Here is a 17,989-nt window from a genome sequence, read left to right on the forward strand (position 1 = left end):
TTCCGTGTATATTTCCATATTCCATGCAAACATTTATAGATTTCCAATTTTTTTTTAAAATAACACCCCTCCCTTTTATTAGCCTGCTTCCCTGTCTGGTCATCCTAGGCCCTGGTGTCGGCAAAGAGCACGCAGTTTTGTCTGCGCTAAGGCTGTCATAATTAAAGATGCACCATACAGGGCCATAATAACTCACTCACCCAATAATCATTAGTAATTAAAAAAAAAAAAAAAAACTGTTTTCCCCTTTGGATGAACCACAGCAAAAAAGGGGAGGGGAAAAAAATAGAATTAGGCCACCAGACTGTACAACTCCTCACTCGGGGGGAGGAGGAGTAACAGGAAAACAGGGGACGGGAAGGAGAAGAACAGTAGTAGCCAGTAAGCCAGTAGTAAGAAGTATTTCTGGTATTTATATTTGTATTTCCATTTTTACAAATTGCTTTTCTACTTCTACTTTTGATGTTCTGTGTGCTTCTTACCCTGCGTGCTGCTATACAATGCTGCTGGAACCTCAAATTGCCTGAGGGAGTCTTCCCAAGGGATTAATAAAGTTCTAGCTAATCTAATCTAAGTTACGTAATTCTTCTACAAAATAAAGTAAAAAATTGGAATTAATCACTTTATCCTTTTGTGTTTGTGTGAGTGTGCATGCGGGCTGATGGTGTGGGCTCAGATACAAATACGGGCGTCTCCAAGGAGAAAAGTTTGGGAACCACTCGCTTATTGCATGAGTGACACTAATTTGTTTACAAGTGGAAAACTCTACAGGACTGATTTAATATTATTTGAGTCAGCTGTTTTATGCACTGTTAAATGATTGTTTGACCTTCAGTAGTTTCTATTGTGCTATCGCCTGCCCATGTTTTTTATTGCTATTATATTATATGTGCCACTCAACATTATTTGCACTATTTTGCTCCTGATATTGGAATAATTATGACAGTTATAACCCTGCTTCTTAAATACTCCAGAGGAACCTGCAAATAAAATAAATTTCTATCAAACTAATTTTTGCCTCCCTCTCTGTCTCTCTCGCACACACACACACACACACACACACACACACACACACACACACACACACACACACACACACACACACACACACACAATACCGTGGTCAAGAGGCATTTGTTTCAGTGTTACTGTATTTGTTCTCTTCCAGTCAGCGACACAATGACGATCGTCTCTGATGTGCTCTTAAAATAGCTCCAGCACCATCGACACTGAATAGCAGGAAGGAAGTCCCACAGCCAAATGATGAACACACTTACAAAATGTCCTTTGCAGCAATCTGAGATAAGAAAGGAGCCACGAGAACTCACTCCATTTCAACGGCGATGTGATTAAAAACAAAACAATATGAGCTCATCACTATTTTTGAAATGAGCGGATGAAACAAACTAAAATGACTGAACACAAAAATGTGGGAAGAACCAAACTGGTATATATACACACACACACACACACACACACACACACACACACACACACACACACACACACACACACACACACACACACACACACACACACACACACACACACACACACACACACACTTGTTCATGATTTCAAATAAAATAATACAAATTTTAATTGGATACCCAATCTGTGTAATGTCCAGATAAATCATGATTCAAAATACTGAATGATCACATTTAATTGTTGCAGACCAGTTGTGTAAAAGCTGTTTGACTGGGATTATTATTGCTGTTTGATGGGATTATATATTAATGATTATTCCTGTTGCTTTGTTGCACTGTTTTTTAAATCTGAATATCAAAATTTTTTATTCTTGTTGTGTACGCTATTTGTTTATTTTTTAACTGTTATTTCATTTAATCTTAACTTTCATTGCAGCAATTTTGTTTATTACTTTCTTGGCTAACTTCTGTACTTGTATTGCTTATACAGTATTAACTGTGCTAAATTATTGGCAGAGGTTATGTTTTCGCACCTGTTTCTTTGTTTATTTGCCTGTTTGTCTGTTTGTTTGTGAACATCCTGGAGCCCACAATTTTTCATATATTGCTAGGAATTTTTATATCCTGATAGTCAAGGAATGATTCCATTTTCATGGTCATAAATCAAAGCTAAAAGTCAGGAAAAATCTTGGAAAACTGGAAAAATCCTTATCTTTAACACTGAATGAATTTTGAAAAATTCATACCTTTGTCAAAAAAGATCAAATTTCTTTCATATTTGAGAGTTTTATGTAGGATGGTATGCTTTAGCTACCGACTAAGTTTGATCCAGATCTGATCCTGATTACAGATTTTGTGGCCATTTAAATTTAATATTTTGCCAGTGACTGCCAGTGATTGGGACATCAAACGTGGGACATCAAATGTGTCCCAATCACTCTCATATTTGAAAGTGAAGTGCAGACTGGCACGCACTATCACCTGATAAAGAGTGCACGGGATCTGATCCAGATTGTGGATTTTGGGGACATTTGAATTTAGTATTGAAAAGCCCATTTGATGTACATTTTCCATTATATCTCAATTAAAAGTGCCTCAGTCACTCTCATTTGTGACACTGAGGTGCAAACTGGCACTCTCAATGATTAGACTAAGTTTGATTCGCATCTGATCCATATTGCGGATTTCGCAGAAATTTGATATAATTATATGGCTATGACACAACGTGTGCTCTGATTGGCTGATTTCTGGTCTGATATTTTCCCATATCAGAACGTTACCATGGCAATCGGTCCAGACTGCATATCATTACCAGAAAGCGAAAAATATGATTAGAAAAACCAAGTCAGACATGAACATACTACATAAATATCTAAATAGCATCAGTAAAAACACACAGATTGAAAGATTACCAGCTAAACACCAAACCATCTGTTAGCAAGTTCTTCATGGAGGTGACGCACACAGATCTGTCAGCAGTTTTCATATTCGGGCGATACCGTAACTTTGCGTATATATATATATATATATATATATATATATATATATATATATATATATATATATATATATATATATATATATATAAACTCAGCCACATGAGGTGTGCAGCCAGTACATTCTGAGTGCCGGTCCCAAGCCCAGATGAATGAGGAGGGTTGCGTCAGGAAGGGCATCCGGCGTAAAACAAGCCAACCCAACTATGCAGACTAAGAATCGAATTTCCATACCGGATTGGTCGCGGCCCAGGTTAACAACGTCCGCTACCGGTGCTGTTGCCCAACAGGGTGCCGGTGGCAATTGGGCTACTGCTGGGCAAAGATGATGAAGAAGAGGAGGAGAACGTTTCCACAAACAGCAGGAGAAGCAGAAAACTACAAGGGTGGAAATGAGAGTGGGGACTTTGAATGTTGGTAGTATGACTGGTAAAGGGAGAGAGCTGGCTGATATGATGGAGAGGAGAAAGGTAGACATATTGTGTGTGCAAGAGACCAAGTGGAAGGGAAGTAAGAGCAGGAGCATCGGCGGTGGGTACAAGTTGTTGTACCATGGTGAGGACAGGAAGAGAAATGGTGTTGGGGTCATTTTAAAGGAAGAGTATGTTAAAAGTGTGTTGGAGGTTAAGCGAGTGTCTGACAGGGTGATGAGTGTGAAGTTGGAAATTGAAGGGGTGATGATGAATATCATCAGTGCATATGCCCCACAGGTAGGTTGTGAGATGAAGGAGAAAGAAGATTTCTGGAGTGTGTTAGATGAGGTGGTGGAGAGTGTGCCCAAGCATGAAAGAGTAGTGATAGGGGCAGACTTCAATGGGCGTGTTGGTGAAGGGAACAGAGGTGATGAGGAAGTAATGGGTAGATATGGTATCAAGGATAGGAATGGGGAAGGACAGATGGTAGTTGATTTTGCAAAAAGGATGGAAATGGCTGTGGTGAATACCGTCTTTAAGAAAAGGGAGGAGCACAGGGTAACATATAAGAGTGGAGGAAGGTACACACAGGTGGACTACATTCTTTATAGGAGATGCAAGCTAAAGGAAATCAGAGACTGTAAGGTGGTGGCAGGAGAGAGTGTCGTTAGACAGCATAGGATGGTTGTTTGTAGGATGACTTTAGAGGTAAAGAAGAAGAAGAGAGTGAGAGCTCAACAAAGGATCAGATGGTGGAAACTGAAGGAGGGAGACTGTTGTGTGAAATTTAGCGAGCAGGTGAGAGAAGCACTGGTTGGAGGGAAACAATTTTGGACAACTGGAAAAGTACTGCAGATGTGGTGAGGGAAACAGCTAGGACAGTACTGGGTATGACATCTGGACAGTGGAAGGAAGACAAGGAGACTTGGTGGTGGAATGAAGAGGTCCAGGAAAGCATAAGGAGAAAGAGGTTGGCGAAAAAGTTTGGGATAGTCCGAGAGGTGAAGAAAGTAGACAGGAGAACAAGATGTGGCGTAAGGCAAAAAGAGAAGTGGCAAAAGCAAAGGAAAAGGCATATTGCGAGCTGTACAAGAAGTTGAATAGTAAGGAAGGAGAAAAGGACTTGTACCGATTGGCCAGACAAAGGGACAGAGCTGGAAAGGATGTGCTGCAGGTTAGGGTTGTAAAAGATGCACATGGTAATGTGCTGAGAAGTGAGGAGTGTGTGCTGAGAAGGTGGAGGGAAAATTTTAAAGAGCTGATGAATAAAGAAAACGAGCGAGAGAAAAGGCTGGATGATGTGGTGAGAGTAAATCAGGAAGTACAAAAGATTAGTAAGGAAAAAGTGAGGGCTGCTATGAAGAGGATGAAGAGTGGAAAGGCAGGACCAGATGACATTCCAGTGGAGGCATGGAAATGTCTAGGAGAGATGGCAGTAGAGTTTCTAGCCAGATTGTTTAATAAAATCTTGGAAAGTGAGAGGATGCCTGAGGAGTGGAGATGAAGTGTGCTGGTTCCTATTTTCAAGAACAAGGGTGATGTGCAGAGCTGTAGTAACTACAGAGGCATAAAGCTGATCAGCCACAGCATGAAGTTATGGGAAAGAGTAGTAGAAGCTAGGCTTAGAAAACAGGTGAAGATCTGTGAGCAGCAATATGGTTTCATGCCGAGAAAGAGCACTACAGATGCAATGTTTGCTCTGAGAATACTGCTGGAGAAGTACAGAGAAGGCCAGAAAGAGTTACATTGTGTGTTTGTGGACTTAGAAAAAGCTTGTGATAGGGTGCCAAGAGAAGAGCTGTGGTATTGTATGAGGAAGTCTGGAGTGGCAGAGAAGTATGTTAGGGTAGTGCAGGACATGTACAAGAATAGTGTGACGGCAGTGAGATGCGCAGTCAGAATGACAGACCAATTCAAGGTGGAGGTGGGATTACACCAAGGATCAGCTCTGAGTCCTTTCTTGTTTGTAGTGGTGATGGACAGGTTGATGGATAAGATCAGACAGGAGTCCCCATGGACTATGATGTTTGCAGATGACATTGTGATCTGTAGTGAGAGTAGAGAGCAAGTTGAGTCTAGTCTGGAGAGGTGGAGATATGCTTTGGAGAGAAGGGTAATGAAAGTCAGTAGAAGCAAGACTGAGTACATGTGTATGTTGTGTGGGAGGGAGCCCAGTGGAATAGTGCAGTTACAAGGAGTAGAAGTGGTAAAAGTAGATGAGTTTAAATATTTTGGGTCAACTGTTCAAAGTAATGGAGAGTGTGGTAAAGAGGTGAAGAAGAGAGTGCACGCAGGGTGGAGTGGGTGGAGAAAGGTGGCAGGAGTGATTTGTGACCGAAGAAAATCAGCAAGAGTGAAGGGGAAAGTTTACAAGACAGTAATGAGACCAGCTATGTTGTACGGCTTAGAGATGGTGGCACTAACAAAAAGACAGGAGGCAGAGCTGGAGGTGGCAGAGCTGAAGATGTTGAGATTCTCTTTGGGAGTGACAAGAATGGACAAGATTAGGAATGAACATATCAGAGGGACAGCTCAAGTGGGTGGCGACCCCTAACGGAAACAGCCGAAAGACAAAGAAGAAGAAGAAGAAGAGATATATATATATATATATATATATATATATATATATATATATATATATATATAAAATAAATTATTAACCTCACTTGCTTGGTCAATAATCCTTTATTAACATTGAAAAGCCCTTTTAATCTATATTTTGTATTATATTTCAGCTTATGAAAAGCCACTTTGAAAATTTTTTCCAAGGCAAAAACCCTCGTGTTGGCGGAGGTTGGTGGAGCTTTGCTCTAATTTTAAATTGTAACTGTTGTTGTGGTCTTGGTCAGAGCCAATGGCTGACCAACTCAGGTGGATCCATTGGTGTTGGGCCCTGCTCTTGTGAAGCGTCCTGGGGTGACTTGTGTCATAGTTTTGAGCTTTTTCAATATAATAATATTTAGTTGAAAAGCAGGTGAAAGTAGACAATCGGGTACAATATGCAGTAATTGGTCAGTCTGTCTGTCATGGGAAAAATCCTCTGCTTGCAAACTGCTCCACACAACAGGTGACAGGTGGGCAGATTTTTTTTAATTATTAGTTTGATTTTATTCATGACAGCTGCATCAGTTCTCTCCGACTGTGCACAAAATGATGTGTTTCACTTCCGTGTAATCAGGGAACATTCTCCTATGTTTTGGTTATGGTTATAGTCATGGTTAAGGTTAACGTTAGTGTGTCCCTGCATGTCACAGCGACGTACCCGACTCGTCACAGATTAAGCAGTCAGAATGTGATGACTTGGGGGTGACACTGGGTTGATGTGTCTTGTCCTGCAGACTGCTGCAGCTGTTTCAGTCTGCCCACTGTACTGGGAAATAACTCATTTTATTGGAACCAGTCCGTCTTTGCTGCAGGCTTTTATTAATGGATTTTATCTTTCTGACAGACTATTCAACAAAAATACAAAAATGCAAAACCAGGGCATTAAAGCTGGAACTGAGAAAAAAAAAAAAATCCAAGAATGATCAAAATAAAGTATCACATTTGAACATCCATCATTCAGATTAGGCTATGGAACTAAATCTTTCCCTGACGCTCATGTTGTTTACGTACAGGGAAGCCTGTCAGAGATTATGTTATGAGTAATGATCATTTTCAGGCTATGAATAACAGTGACATTTGGCACCCGATGTTTAATCAAACTGTTTTTGCTCTGAACTCTTCAAAAACATTCAACGCACTGACTTAGTGAGCAAGAAATCTGATTTATCACAGAGGAAGTTGCTATCCTCGACCGAGTGCTGTAACTCTTCCCACGGAATAACAAGGAATTCCCAAACCAGCTGGTAAATATACAATCCCTCCAGCATGTCCTGGTCTTCTCCAGGGCCTCCTGTTGGGAAAGTGTAGTGACACGGACCCACAACAGGGGGCGCAAATGATCGGACAATGACAGCTCCTGTCTAACCACTTATCTGGTTGGGGTGTGAAGCGAAGCCGTCACTGATCACACCAAACGCCAATCTCTCAGATAGGGAACATCACAGGAAAGCGGCTGCAAAAAGAGTTCAGACTAAGACACAGTTAAGGCTGAGAATATTACCTTCACAGGTAAATGATATCTCGGCAACGAGGTGGAGATGACGTCCGGTTTTTATGGAGTGGAATGATGAATTGTAGATGGATGACAGCTGTCATGAGATAATGAGTGACAGCTGTCACCCCCGGCTGTGTCCGTGGCGGCAGCACCCTCTCGTGCCTGAAGCCCGCACTTCAGGCAGGGCGCCCTCTGGTGGTGGGCCAGCAGTACCTCCTCTTCTGGCGGCCCATACAACAGGCCCCCCCCCCTCAACGGGCGCCTCCTGGCGCCCGACCAGGCTTGTCCGGGTGACGGCGGTAGAAATCGGCCAGGAGGGCCGGGTCCAGGATGAAGCTCCTCTTTACCTAGGAGCATTCTTCGGGTCCATACCCCTCCCAGTCCACCAAATACTGGAACCCCCGGCCCATTCGACGGACGTCCAGGAGCCGGCGCACTGTCCAAGCCGGCTCCCCGTCGATGATCCGGGCAGGAGGCGGTGCCGGACTGGGAGCACAGAGGGGTGAGGTGAGGTGTGGTTTAATCCGGGAGACATGAAAAACAGGGTGGATCCGCAGTGAAGGAGTTGGAGCGTCACTGCAGCAGGACTGAGGATTTTGATGATCTTGACGGGTCCAATGAATCTGTCCATAAGTTTGGGTGAGTCCACCTGCAGGGGAATGTCCTTAGTAGATAACCACACCTCCTGTCCGGGCTGGTATGCAGGGGCCGGGGACCGCCGGTGGTCTGCATGGGTCTTAGCCCTCGTCCGGGCCTTCAATAAGGCAGAACGGGCGGTGCGCCACACCCGACGGCACCTCCGCAGATGGGCCTGGACCGAGGGCACACCGACCTCTCCCTCCACCACGGGAAACAACGGGGGCTGGTACCCCAGACACACCTCAAACGGGGAGAGGCTGGTGGCAGAAGACACCTGACTGCTGTGTGCATACTCGATCCAGGTCAGATGGTTACTCCAGGCCGTCGGGTGCGCTGATGTCACACAGTGGAGGGTCTGTTCCAACTCTTGGTTGGCCCGTTCTGCCTGTCCGTTCGTCTGTGGGTGGTACCCGGACGAGAGGCTCACGGTGTCCCCCAGTTCCCTGCAGAAACTCCTCCAGACTTGAGAGGAAAACTGGGGACCACGATCCGAGACTATGTCAGCTGGTATCCCATGCAGACGAACGACGTGGTGGACCAGGAGCTCAGCAGTCTCCTGGGCCGTTGGGAGCTTCGGGAGGGCCACGACGAAATCCAGGCAGATATGGGACCAGGGGCGATGAGGCACCGGGAGCGGCTGGAGAAGTCCTTGGGTCCTCTTATGGTCTGCCTTGCCCCTGGCACAGGTGGTGCAGGCCTGGATATACTCCCGGACATCGGCTTCCATAGACGCCCACCAGAAGCGCTGCCGGACAACTGCCACGGTCCTTCACACCCCTGGATGACAGGAGAGCTTGGATCCGTGACAGAAATCCAAGACTGCAGCTCTGGCCTCTGGTGGGACGTACAGACAATTTTTGGTCCAGTTCCGGGGTCCGTGCCAGGGCCTCCCGGACGGTCTTCTCCACGTCCCAGGTGAGGGTGGCCACGATAGTGGACTCCGGAATGATGGGCTCTGGTGGATCCGACAGCTCAGTTTTGACTTCGTCTTCGTGTACCCGGGACAAGGCATCTGATCTTTGGTTCTTGGTCCCGGGGCGATAGGTGATCCGGAAGTCAAAACGCCCGAAGAACAGTGACAAGCGGGCTTGCCTGGGGTTCAGCCGCTTGGCGGTCCTGATATACTCCAGGTTCCGATGGTCAGTGAAAACCGTGAACGGCACAGACGCTCCCTCCAACAGGTGTCTCCACTCCTCAAGAGCCTCTTTCACCGCAAGGAGTTCTCGGTTGCCGACGTCATAGTTCCGTTCAGCCGGGGTCAACCTGCGAGAAAAGTAGGCACACGGGTGAAGAACCTTATCGGTCTCTCCGCTCTGGGATAGCACGGCTCCTATCCCTGAGTCAGAGGCGTCCACTTCAACCACAAACTGGCGGCCAGGGTCGGACTGCACCAGAACTGTTGCAGTCGAGAACCGTCATTTCAACTCCCTAAACGCGGCTTTGCACCGATCCGACCAGGTGAAGGGAACTTTAGTGGAGGTCAGGGCTGTCAGGGGGCTAACTACCTGACTGTAGCCCTTAATGAACCTCCTGTAGAAATTTGCAAAGCCGAGGAACTGTTGCAGCTTCCTACGGCTTGTTGGTTGGGGCCAATCTCTCACCGCCGCAACCTTGGCCGGATCAGGGGCGATGGAGTTGGAGGAGATGATAAACCCCAGGAAGGACAAAGAGGTGCGGTGAAACTCACACTTCTCGCCCTTCACAAACAGCCGGTTCTCCAACAACCGCTGCAGGACCTGACGTACATGCTGGACGAGTCTCAGGATCTGGAGAAAAGATGAGTATATTTTCCAGGTATACGAAGACGAATCGGTGCAGGAAGTCCCGCAAGACGTCATTAACCAAAGCTTGAAACGTCGCAGGGGCATTAGTGAGGCCGAACGGCATGACCAGGTACTCAAAATGACCTAACGGGGTGTTAAATGCCATCTTCCACTCGTCTCCCTTCCGGATCCGAACCAGGTGGTATGCATTTCTAAGATCCAACTTGGTGAAGATTTTGGCTCCATGCAGGGGCGTGAACACCGAATCTAACAGGGGCAACGGGTATCGATTGCGAACCGTAATCTCATTCAGCCCCCTGTAATCAATGCATGGACGGAGTCCGCCGTCTTTCTTGCCCACAAAAAAGAAACCTGCACCCATCGGGGAGGTGGAATTCCGGATCAGCCCAGCAGCTAATGAGTCCCGGATGTAGGTCTCCATTGATTCGCGCTCAGGTCGTGAGAGATTGTACAGCCTGCTGGACGGAAACTCAACGCCCAGAATCAAATCAATGGCACAATCATACGGACGGTGCGGGGGAAGGGTGAGTGCCAGATCTTGCTGAAGACGTCAGCAAGATCATGGTACTGTCGCGGCTCGTCTTTAGTCTTCTCGGGATGTCTTCATTTAGATAACACAAACTAATTGCAAGTGATATGCTAGAAAAAGGACACAACACTTTAGAATAATTCAGCCTTAAGCAAGATAAAATGCACAGAGTTTTTAAGTTTATTTAAGCCTTCGACACAGAGCTTAGACAAACTGAGTCCTCTAGAGAGACTGAATATGACAACCGCGCTCGTCTATTTATTGGAGACCCACGGGCATCGCTCCTCCTTCAACTTTTTTATTTATTTCATTCCTAAGACATGGTTTTCTATTGGAAGCGTCCTCTAGTGAACCCTAAGCAGGTGTTAGGCCATTATTTCAATGTGACAAACGCTCCCATTAAAACATGAAGGATTTACAACTGATTTTTTTAAAAGACCTTCAGCCACAGGTGCAGCTGGCCTGAGGCCCCCCCCCCGCACGTGGCCTCAGCCACACGTGCAGCTGGCCTGAGGCCTCTGCACGTGGCCTGCGGGAAAGCACCTAAGAGGCCTTGGAAAGCCCCTGACAGACTGAATGACTAATAGAGCCCTTTTTTTGGGTTGAACACCTGCTAGTTCAACCAGAGGACATACAGTTCGGATCAGGACACTTGATAGTTCATCATAGTTCAAATAAGGACCTAAAAATTCTTCTACAGTCCCTCCTCTGGGACTTGAAAGAGTCCCATTACATCAATTATACTCTTGGGTTGTTTACTGACAAGACATCCTCATTTGTGCATTGCAATAAAAAAGAAAGAAAAACACATCACTCGACTTACTGATAACTCTGGTGCGGATATGAATATCAGTGATACTTCACACGGTAAATATATTGCAGTGCAGGTGAACCTACATACTACGGCACAAGGTGAGCAATTAGCTGGATTATATCAACGCAAGGTGACATTCAAACATTGAGTTTTGGTGTAATTCAAGGCACTTAAAATGGCCACATAAAACAAGTTACATCAACCTCTTAATCATGGCAAAGTAAAGGCTTCACATTGACATCAGTGCAACCAATCATCTTCTGGCATCTATTGACTCACTCAACCAGAGGCTCCAACCCATTATACTTGGTTCTACATATTATTTTGTTAAAGCGTCACACATTTATTATTTAAATGCATCAAATAACCCCTACGTTACCACTATTTAGTCAACCAATCAAGAAACTATTCTAAGGTTAGCGCAGCTATGTCTAGTTAAATGATAAACACAATAAATGGTTTCCCTTCATGTCCGTCCTTAAGTCATTTGCCTTAGTCAATCATATAATGGTTTTCATTATAGGCCATTTCTCAACATTCTCCACTTTGTTTTTCTTCTTTTTCAGCTTGTTTTCTAATGCCCTTTTTGGCCAGATGCCAAATTTAGGCGATGCATGTCTCTTGAGGCATGCTATAATTTAAGAAAAAAGGGGTCCCTATGGTGCATCTTTACTACTAAATCTACAAACACGCCGTGTAAGGGTCCCCTTTTTATAACTTTGCAATGTGATATCTATGTGTATGCATTTAGCTTTATCTGTGTTACGCAGATGATGGTAAGGACAGACATTTACCCAACCTTCGTTACTAACATATATCCTTCTTTGTTTTTATTTACACTCAGATTTCTGAAACCAGTCCGCAATTCAAACTCAAGAACCAAGATCATAGTCCGTGTTCAGTGCCATTACGTCAGTCCGCGCTCCTCAGCATTTACTCAGCATCTGAAGTTTTGGGAGAAGTTGGGGAACATGGGGAGGTTGGCCTTTCAGGGGTAGTGGGGGAAGGATCAGGAATTCTGGCTTTCAGACAGTCGTGCAGTTCTCTGATGGATCTTTCCAGCTCCTTGTGCTGCTTGGCCAGGTTGTACAGGGCCCCCAGAGAATTCTTGCCCACATTCAGGGTGGTGGTAGCCAGTCCTAGCTGCTCCCTTTCCATATGCTCCATCATGCTGGCTAGCATGTCCATACTAGACTGAAGACCACACAGTTGAGTATGGAGGCCCTCCTGAGCACAAGAGATGTTGGCATTGTCACGGTGTATCCTGAACAGGTATGCAGCTGTCTGACTTAGTTGTGGCATGATTTCCTCAAATAGCTCATGGGGAATGTGATTTGTGAGGGGCAGGAGCTGCTCCAAGGTTTTTGGAACAGACTCTTGTGGAAGACGAAGCTCTCGAACCAAGATTGCCATGTCCAGTGGGGTGACCATGACCAGATTAAGGTTGTGCAGTCCAGGGGACAGGAAGTACAAGGGGGAAGGCATTTCGTGTGTGGGGGGAGTATTGTTGATGTCGCACAGGCAAGTGGTTGGGACACTCTGGGCATTTAGTAGCCTGTACAAAGCTCCCCTCTGTCCTGGTGGGTGAGTTCGACTAAGGTCCACCCCTGCTGATCCTCCTCCAGAGGTACTGGGCTGATCAGAATATCTCTCCTGCCTTGGGGGTGGAAAGCTGGGGACAGGTCCTAGCAGTGAATTGGGTCTAGGATGCACTCGGGCAGTTGCTGCATATGGCCGACCTTGGCTGCCTCCCCTGGAGGGTATCGTTGCCACTGGCACATGTGACTGTCTCCATGGCATCTGCGGAAGGGGTGTGTTCCGGAGTCCAAAGGGTCCTTCAGGTGATGGTGGAGTCCTCGGGCCGACTCTTGCTGCAGGCAGATTCTGTGAAGCCGTCATCGCCAGGTGCTGGAACGATGAAGATCCTTCTGTTGCCAACTGGTTTAGCTGCTGGATGGAAGGCGGCTGTGGCGACCAATCATGTCTCGACCATCCCTCCTGTATATCCTCTTCTCCAAACAGTTCTGAGAGTCCAATCAGACTTGATAGAGGCAGATCAGGCATAGGTCCCTGATCAGGGGAGTCTGGTCTCTCAGCCATACTCCTGTGTCCTAGTAATATACATATACGTTCATTATTACAGCTCCATGTCATTCTTTCAGATATTGTCTATCCTATCCCTCATTTTTGTGGGTGCATGTGTGTGAATGTAAATGTGCGTGCATGTCTTCTTCCTCGTCTACAATATCACCAAGCACGGTCCATCCCAGTCCTCCCTATCTGGGGTATACGCCACAATATTAGGGAGCTGGGGGCTGTCGGGGAGGATAATTGGTATTTCATCCATTTCCATATATTCTGGTTCTCTGTCTGTTTCGTTTGTGCTTTCTTCTAGGGCTCGGATGGCTAACAGTGGGAGCTGTCCTACTGTGGATGAAATCAATTTATTGACCAGAAATTTTATCAAGGGAATACCACAACATATTACCAGCAAGACCGCCACCCCTGTTAGTGCCAAGATTACACCTATCTGGTATAACCAGTCTTTCCATGATATCCACCCTCTCCTTAGAGTCCCAAACAGTGAAAACAGTGGGCCAATATTCATTCCATTCCCCACAATGTATCCAGAATCGTCAGTTTCATTTCTCCCTCCTATGGAGTTACTTAACAGTTCCTGTTGCATCTCTTCAAGTGTGATTAAGAGCTCTGTCAAATTTCAGTCTTCCCCTGTACGCATGGGAATAGCTGTGCAACATTCGGTGGCTTTGATCATAATACAAACTCCTTGTTCATCAGCCATCATCATCTCGATAGCTAATCTATTTTGCATTGTCATTAGCGAGGTGGCGTGCAGTTGTTCGGTTAAGGCTCCTACTGCTGCCAATGTCCAGTTCAGGTATCTTTGCTGATTATACCACAAGTAATTAATCCACTGCACCTCCTGGAACCTAGAACGGATTTTTGGAGTAACCCCGAACAGAGCCAATGCCCATCCCCATTTATCCGCATCTTCATCTGCTTTAACTCTGCTACTGTCTATGGCTTCTAACTGTCGGGGTATCCCTTCTGGTATCCCGTTTCTTACTGTGATGTTGTAGTCTGTTTTAAACGTCATTATTCCTCTTTTCTTACGAAGTTTCTGTGGCATGGGTTGTATTGAATTCGGCATTTCAATTACTGTTATTGCTCCTGTGAGCATCACAGGAGCACAAAGGCCTTTCCAATTCGGGGACAGCGATGACAGGAGTTTCCTTTTTTGTCCGCATATCCAAAAGATGTCAGCTAAGGGTACCGTTCCCTTAGCTAAATTTGGAGTAGATACCCATGAAGCATGGGTGAGATTCAGTCCAATTACAGACCCCCCTGTGGCCGGTACTATTTGTTCACACTGTATGCCTGCTGCTGGCAGGGTGTGACAGACGGTAATGTTCCATGCTGTTTTGGCCGGTTTGTATTCTTGCTGCTTTTGCATACACTGTATGTGGTGTTTTGGCTGGGTCGTCCCTACCTGCCAATCGCTTATGTATTGTGCTACTAAGCCTTTAGCTATACAGAATGGGTGTATCATCCCTTTCTCTATTTTAATCATAGGTGGAACGGTTCCTTCTGTACTTAGGGGCACTGGACAAAGTTTACTGTCGGCAGCATATTTTTCATCACCTACTGCCATTTTCATAACACATTGTGTATAGCATTCTGCTTGGTCTGAGTTATGTTGGGGACTCCTATAACAGTTGTTGATATCAGGTAGGGGTTTAGCCTGAGGTATCACACCTTTCCGGTGACAGGCTATGCAAGGCTTTTCACTGATCTGCCTAGCCGAAAATTTCAACCATTGGTAAAATAAATTGGTCTTCAACCCTTGTGTGCGGGCTAGGTCTGTACTGGGATCCCATCTCCCTAAGTGACTGCTTGTTTCTAGGCTTCTAATTGTCCTCTTTTTCCTTGGTTTGATTTTTACCCATTTTGTGGCTTCATGTACTGTAACAGTTACGTCTTGCTTGGTTTCCCTGCATCCTCTTTTATCACAAATTACCTCTATGTTGAGTGTTCCCTCCTCTTCACATTTGATGCTAATGGCTTCGCCTAATATGTAATCCCCCAGCTTTCCCTGTATTCCTATGTTCTTGTAGGCTTTTGATTTAATGTATACCAAATTATATGTTTTTCCTGTGTTTAGAATGCCTTGTTTAGCTGCTATTGCGGCCATGGCCACGGCACAGTCCGTTGCATGTTTTGGATGTCTATTTTCTCCCATACTGACCACCAGTAGTATTGTCAATCCCTTGAATAATTCCTTAATCATTGCTCTGATGACTGTTGAGATGTGCTACTAGATGTGCTACTAAGTGAGCCGTCACTAGATGAGCTGTCACTAGGGATGTGTGGTGTATCTGTGCTTTGTCTGGGTTGTACTTCCTGCGGTTCTTCTGTCGGTAAATCTACTGAGTTGCTGTCCGAGTCTGATGTCTCCTGTGGCCTGTCTATCTGTCGGTCTGTATTTCTGTCTGTCTGTTGGCCTGCGTCTCCAGTTGTTTCTAAGTCTGCATCTGAGTCTGTCACTGCTCTATCTGGCAGGGATCCACTACTCTCTGAAGCTGTGCGTCGTCTTTGTTCAATCAGTCTCTGTGAGCGCCTTGGCCAGTGTTCGCCTGGCTGCAGGGAGGCGTGGCCTTCCCTCGGTGCTTCTTCTGGCTGCAGGGAGGCGTGGCCGTCCCTCGGTGCTGCTGTAGGGTCTCTGGCTTCTCCTGCTTCCCCCCTTGGCCCGGCGGCTCTGCCAAGACGAGCTTGCCGAGGCCGCAGGGGCGCTGGGCCACCAACCCTACAGCAGTGGTTTAAATGAAACCAAGTGTCCTTACCGTCTACTTTGACTGCTGTACGTGAGGCAAGAATAACTTTAAAAGGACCTTCTCGGCGGGGCCTGTCCCACTTCTTTTTGAACACCTTGACGTAAACCAGATCACCAGGCTGGATGCTCTGATTTTCGAGTGGAATCTCTGCTTCTCTGTCTTCTGTAGCACCTTTGACCTGCAAAAAGATAGTTTTGTGTATTTGGGTTAACTGTCTCAGATAATTATGCCATTCGTCTTGTAGCTGCTCCAGCGATGGTCCTTCGTAGGGTCCTCTCAGGTATGGAATAGGCATCGGCCGACCTGTAAGAGCTTCAAATGGTGTCAAATGGGTTAGTCGGTTAGTTTGTGAGCGCATTGACAATAAAGCAAGCGGCAACGCATCCAGCCAGGTTAGTTTGCCATTGCTGTCTGCTATGATTTTTGCTAGTTTGTTCTTTAAAATGCCATTAGCCCGTTCCACCGCCCCATTTGATTGGGGGTGATAAACACACCCAAACTTCTGTTTGATACCCAATTGTTTGAATGTTTCTTGTGTAACCTTGGCTACAAAAGCCCTACCGTTGTCAGATGAGATAGTATCTGGAATGCCAAATCTTGGAAAGACGTCTCGGCACAAGAATTTGGCTACCGTTTTATGGTCTTGATTTGCAGAGGCTACTGCCTCAATCCATTGGCTGAATCTGCATATCACTACCAAAACATATCTCATTCGTTTAACTCGATTTTCAGCTCCCATGTCTATGAAATCCATCATAAGATGTCTGAATGGCCCATCAGGGACCGGAATGTGGGCTAAAGGGGCTGTGAATGATTTCCGGACATTGTACTGTGCACATACCTCACACTCATTCAACAAACGGTCCACTGTTGCTGCCATATATGGTGACCACCAGACAGCTTTTAGTTTGTTCATAATTTGGACTCGCGAACAATGATCGGGTCCGTGGGCCCAAATGATTGCATGTCGTAATAAATTGGTGGGTAACACAAAATGTCCATGACTACTGCGCCACAGCTTGTCCGCTGGCCCCTGACTGCGTGTCTCAATAGCGCCTCGTTTAACCCACATTTGTTTTTCTTCTCCACTGGCCCTACTTTGAGCCACTATCAGTGCGTCAAGTGAAACCAGTGGGGCACAATCTTGGATGGTTAGCAGGGGAAACATATTTTCTCCTTGTGCTCCTTTGCGCGCTGCGTCATCTGCTAGGTTGTTACCTTGAGCTATGATGTTATTATTCTTTTGATGACCTGCACATTTAATGATGGCTACCTCAGACGGTAATTGGAGAGCTTGTAACAGTTGGGAAATCGCTTCTCCATGAGTGACAGGGGTCCCATCTGCTCTCAGGAATCCCCTTTGTTTCCAAATGTTTGCATGTACATGACATACGCCATAAGCGTAGGCTGAGTCTGTGTAGATATTAACACGTTGATCTTTAGCTATCTGGCAAGCCATAGTTAAGGCTTTGATTTCTGCCAGTTGGGCTGAACAAGGCTGATCAATTCCTTGGGACTCCAGTAATTCAAAGGTCTCGCCATCCGTGTTTAGTTTAACAATCCCCATACCCGCATGCAATCCCGCGGCATCCCGAAAGCATGAGCCATCCACGAACAGGGTTAGATCTGCATCTATGGCGTGATTATACAAATGTTCTCTGGCTCTCAAAAATTTCTCTGTCTCTGCCACACAGTTATGTGGAGTACCATCTAACGGTGTGGTCAATTTGGTGGCGGGATTCACCGTGTGACAACGTTGTATTGTTATTTCTGGAGCGGACAACACAACTTCATATCCAGTGCGTCTAGCTTGTGTTAAGACAAAACGTTGACTGGTTAGCAGGGCATGTAACTGATGCGACATGTACAACGTTACTGCATGTCCCATGATTATGGATGATGCTTTTTGAAATGCAAAAGCAGCTGCTGCTA

General features: G+C 45.7%; 1 long non-coding RNA gene across 1 annotated transcript; it reads left to right on the forward strand.

Moving 5' to 3' along the window:
• Positions 1–201: 201 nt before the first annotated feature.
• On the forward strand, positions 202–2,799 carry LOC117509138. The gene is made up of 3 exons (XR_004560262.1): positions 202–213; positions 1,921–1,928; positions 2,623–2,799. It is a non-coding gene; the product is annotated as an uncharacterized LOC117509138 (long non-coding RNA).
• The last annotated feature ends 15,190 nt before the right edge of the window (positions 2,800–17,989 follow it).

The sequence above is a fragment of the Thalassophryne amazonica genome, chromosome 4 (genome assembly GCF_902500255.1).
Source record: "Thalassophryne amazonica chromosome 4, fThaAma1.1, whole genome shotgun sequence".
NCBI classification, from domain to species: domain Eukaryota; kingdom Metazoa; phylum Chordata; class Actinopteri; order Batrachoidiformes; family Batrachoididae; genus Thalassophryne; species Thalassophryne amazonica.